Below are 5,000 nucleotides of genomic sequence, written 5' to 3' on the forward strand. Positions count from 1 at the left end.
CAGGCAAATATGCCCCCATCGTCTAGCGGTTCAGGACATCTCTCTTTCAAGGAGGCAGCGGGGATTCGACTTCCCCTGGGGGTAGGGTACTACGAAAGGAAGTTGATCATGGATTATCAATAAACCTATAATTGATTCTTCCTGGGTCGATGCCCGAGCGGTTAATGGGGACGGACTGTAAATTCGTTGGCAATATGTCTACGCTGGTTCAAATCCAGCTCGGCCCAATAATTCGCTGATCCGCCATAACATAAAATGCCCATTTTTTTGTATTTTGTTTTCCAGAAAAGCCAAACAAAAAAATTAGGGAAGAATAAAAAAAGTCCAATTTTCTGATATATCCATCCCTACCGCTATTTGTTTTTTATTTGTTCTATTTATTTGTTCCCATAAATTCTGACCTTGATAATGATCTAGATTCATATCAGGATCATTAAGTATAAAGTTTAATGAAAAGAAAGAGTAAAGTAAAGAAAAAAGACTCTTTTTTTTTTTTCATTTTAAAATTGATTATCGATCGATTTGGCAATAACGAAAGGATTACTAGTAACTAGTAATCCGCGTTGCTCTCACTAAAGCGCATACCCGTATGGATATCAATATATCACTCGCGCCTTTGTTTGTTACAACACGGCGATTCGAATCTAAAATTTAAATAGAAAATGGCTTGAATGAAATCATAAGAATATCTATGCTGTACACTTTTCTTTATTGCCCTGGGATTGTAGTTCAATTGGTCAGAGCACCGCCCTGTCAAGGCGGAAGCTGCGGGTTCGAGCCCCGTCAGTCCCGACGGATACAATAAAAAAAAAATACATCAATTGATCCCTCCATTTTCTGTGAAAGGGAATACAAATGAAAGAATTTCATTCCCAAGGATAGCCTTTTTTATTTATTTTTTCCTTTCCATTTTTTGTTGGGGTTTATTTGTAAACTATTTGTAAACGGTGAAAGTGGAAAAGCAGTCAGATGATACATCATCAGATGATTGTACAAGGAAGGCGGTAGATTATCGAAAAGAAAGAGTGGAAAAGAATATATAGAAATAAAGGAAAGGAATTCTTTTGATTGGGCCAGGAATCCAATTTTGTATTCGGTGTGGATAAAAGAGCTTCCTATGTTATACTATTCAATTCTCGACGGTGAATCGATTTGATAGCTTAGATATTGTTATTCATGATATTGATCCGATTCGATGTCATTGAAATGTAAGTCATCGCATTGAATTTACAAGCGACAAATTTATCATCTCTATGGGATTAAATCCCGAGTTATTGCGAAGTAAAAAAAACAATGAAATTATGGAAGTAAATATTCTCGCATTTATTGCTACAGCGCTGTTCATTCTAGTTCCTACCGCCTTTTTACTTATAATATACGTAAAAACTGTCAGTCAAAGTGATTAATTTGAATGAAACTTGACTTTTTATCAAGGATTTAAGAAAAAAAGGATTCCAATTTCACGTCTTAAATAAATTAAATAAAATGAATGGACTAGAATCAGCAGTATCCTATCAAACTCGATAGTATGGTAGAAAAAAAATATGAATCTTTCTACCATACTATCCATATCTATTATTGTAATGTATAAAGATACAAGCTTAATATAGATGAATCTACAATATGTATCTTCATACATGTCGATATCAATTAAATATATGTAATGAAATATATGTAATGTACATAGTATCTCAATTTTATTTCTTCGCTTGATCTATTTTATTTGTGTTGATTTCAATCAATCTGAAATAATTGAAAGGCAAGTCTTACGATTTTCTAATTCTTTCATTTCATGGAACCGATTTTTAATTTAACTTCTTTTCTTTGATCCATGATATGAAATGAGTCAATAAAGCATGGCATAAATAAAATTCCTAAAATAATAAATAAAACAGGGGGTAAGTGTGCAATATGTGACTACACTAAGGCAAGATCTTATTAAATAAAAGAACTACTTTTTTTCTCTTTGAACAGTAACAGTAAAGAGGGAAGGAAATAAAAACAAACAAATACAGAAAAAAAAAAGGGGGGGGGGTTCCTTGTCCCTCATTGTCCATATATAACTCTGGTAAGAGCTGGTTCATCAAAATAGAAAATTTAGGAAGAATTCTTTTTTTTTTTTAATAAATTGCCTATCATCCGTATCCCTTTTACTTTCGAAATACGAACATGGGAATTATTGAAATGTTTGTTTGATTTTGATTGAAAGGGTATTATTCATAGAATACATTACTCCACTAGAATCCAAGAATTTCGAAATGAAGACTAATAAAATAGTTAAAAAGGCTTTGCAAAACGATCTAGAAAACAATTGATACGGTTTGATTCCTCAACCCAATTAGAAGTACCCCTAGAGTCCACTTCTTCCCCATACTACGAGTGAAAGGGAAAATGTAAAGACTACCATTAAAGCAGCCCAAGCAAGACTTACTATATCCATGTGTATTATGTCCCCTAATTTCTATGAATATGAAACAAATAGGAAGGAATTTTTCCATTATTGTTCACTAATAATAGTGGAATTACCGGTGCAGAGTCAAAAGGAAAAGGGAATTCTGACACACCACCGTTGATGAAACACTTCAATAAATCCGCTTATAACAAGTTCTTATATGATTTCTAGTAAAATCGAGAACCATTAAGCACAAGCAAAATACGCAGTAACACTTTTGGAAGTATCAAAAGAATGTTACTCACATGTAGCAATAATAAGACTTCTTCTTTCTTTTGGTGTCCCTTATTAAGTAAAAGCCAATTATCCATCCAATCTAATATTGATTGGATGCCTGAACACTCAGAGACTTTCATCAGTCTGTATACAAAGTATCTTCCAACCCTTCTACAACCATTCATTAGTTAATTAAACACTCCCGTTATCCAATCTAATTCAAGACTCCGATAGTAGCCCCTCTATTAGTAGGGGAGGGGCTACCATATCAAGATTTACTCATTCCCTTCCACTACTCTAGTTTTTCCTTGAATCCTAGACGTAAGGATTTACAACACTTTAGAAAACAAAACCTCCGGAAGTTTATAATCAAGTTTATAATCAAGAAAGTATCAAGAGTCCTTTTCTTACACTTGTTTTTGCCGGAGAAAATTGGTCGAGTTATATCAGCAAAACAGAATATAGGATTTCGCGTTTTTTGTTGATCAGGCGACACCCGGATTTGAACTGGGGAATAAGGGATTTGCAGTCCCCCGCCTTACCGCTCGGCCATGTCGCCAAAAGGCTACAAACAAAAAAATGAGAGTATCCCCTTTTTATTTTTAGATTGGATCCATACCTTCAATTGGTTATAGTATCTCAAGACACACAATATCTAAAAACAAAAACTTTCCCTTTCTTTTTTCTTTTCTATTGAAAAAGAAAATGTGGATTCTCAGTTACAAAAGTAAAAATGCAGGACAAAAAAATTGGAACCATTAACTATTAACTATTGACGGCAAATTTATGGACGATTCTTCTTCACTTGTCTTTCTCTAATGGTATAAGAAAATAAAAATGGATACATAACTAATTAGTATTGATTTTTTTTTTCAATTTTTCAATTCAATAAAAAAACTTTCTTAATTTCAATTATAAATTATATAATTATAAATTATATTATAATAATATAACAGCAATTATGAGTCTATGTAAACCCCCGAACATAAGTTGTTACACAGCTCTAGTTATCTAATGAGGTATTTTATCTATCTAGATATGATGTCCATAGGGAATCAGCAAGAAATTATCGTGTTTCAATTTTTCATTGAATAGATTAAAATTAAAGAAAAAATAGAATTTTTGATAGAGCACGCCATGTGTTGTCTCCACTAGAGAGCTATAATGGAATAAAAAGAAAAGAGGAAAGACATATATAAATAGAAATGCTATATCTGCATATGTTTAATAAATACAAGCCCTCTTTTCGTACGCACTTCAATCATATTCTAAATATTCTACTAAAAAATAAAAAACTAAAAAATGGGTAAAAACATCTCTCTTCTCTGCGAATCATTTTTTGAACAGAACAATGGAATCTATGAAAAAATTAAGTGCTAGAAAAATCAACTCTCTCCCGATATATATTTTATGATTATTTTGTCTTTATCTCAACGAACAGATCAAATCAGGAATTCATTTCATTTTTCTGGTATTCAATCGGATTGGAATATGGAATATCATAATAATGGTAGAAATTGAATTATTATTTTTTTTTTTGATATTCTATACAAAACTCCATAAGGCTAAATGGCATTTATCAATTCTTTTATGTAGCTGTTTGTTATAAATATAAATTAAAATTTGAGTATAATTTTTCTTCTTCCGTTCATACGCATTTCATACATTCCATATATATTATATGGTATATGGAGTTAGATAAAATTTCATGTGATTCAGTAAACAGAATAGAAATTCAATTCCATCATTATTAGATCGATTCATATGATTCGATGAAGAATGAGAAAAGAATGGGATTTTTTTGATAAATGGGAAATTCAAAATGCTCGGGAATGAAAATGGGGAAATGTATACAATACCTGGGTTGAATCAGATACAATTTGAAGGATTTTGTGGGTTCATGGATCGGGGCTTAACAGAAGAACTTGATAAGTTTCCAAAAATTGAAGATACAGATCAAGAAATTGAATTTCAATTATTTGTGGAAACATATCAATTGGTGGAACCGTTGATAAAAGAAAGGGATGCTGTATATGAATCACTCACATATTCTTCTAAATTATATGTATCCGCAGGATTAATTTTGAAAACCAGTAAGGATATGCAAGAACAAACAATTTTTATTGGAAACATTCCTTTAATGAACTCCCTCGGAACTTCTATAGTAAATGGAATATACAGAATTGTGATCAATCAAATATTGCAAAGCCCCGGTATCTATTATCGATCAGAATTGGATCCTAACGGAATTTCGGTCTATACTGGTACCATAATATCAGATTGGGGGGGGAGGTTCGAATTAGAGATTGATAGAAAAGCAAGGATATGGGCT

General features: G+C 32.2%; 1 non-coding gene across 1 annotated transcript; it reads right to left on the bottom strand.

Moving 5' to 3' along the window:
- Positions 1-3,155: 3,155 nt before the first annotated feature.
- Positions 3,156-3,227, bottom strand: TRNAC-GCA (transfer RNA cysteine (anticodon GCA)). The gene has a single exon. It is a non-coding gene; the product is annotated as a tRNA-Cys (tRNA).
- Between the last annotated feature and the right edge of the window lie 1,773 nt (positions 3,228-5,000).

The sequence above is a fragment of the Durio zibethinus genome, unplaced genomic scaffold, assembly GCF_047325235.1.
Source record: "Durio zibethinus cultivar Kanyao isolate XHJ-2024 unplaced genomic scaffold, ASM4732523v1 HiC_scaffold_2, whole genome shotgun sequence".
NCBI classification, from domain to species: Eukaryota; Viridiplantae; Streptophyta; class Magnoliopsida; order Malvales; family Malvaceae; genus Durio; species Durio zibethinus.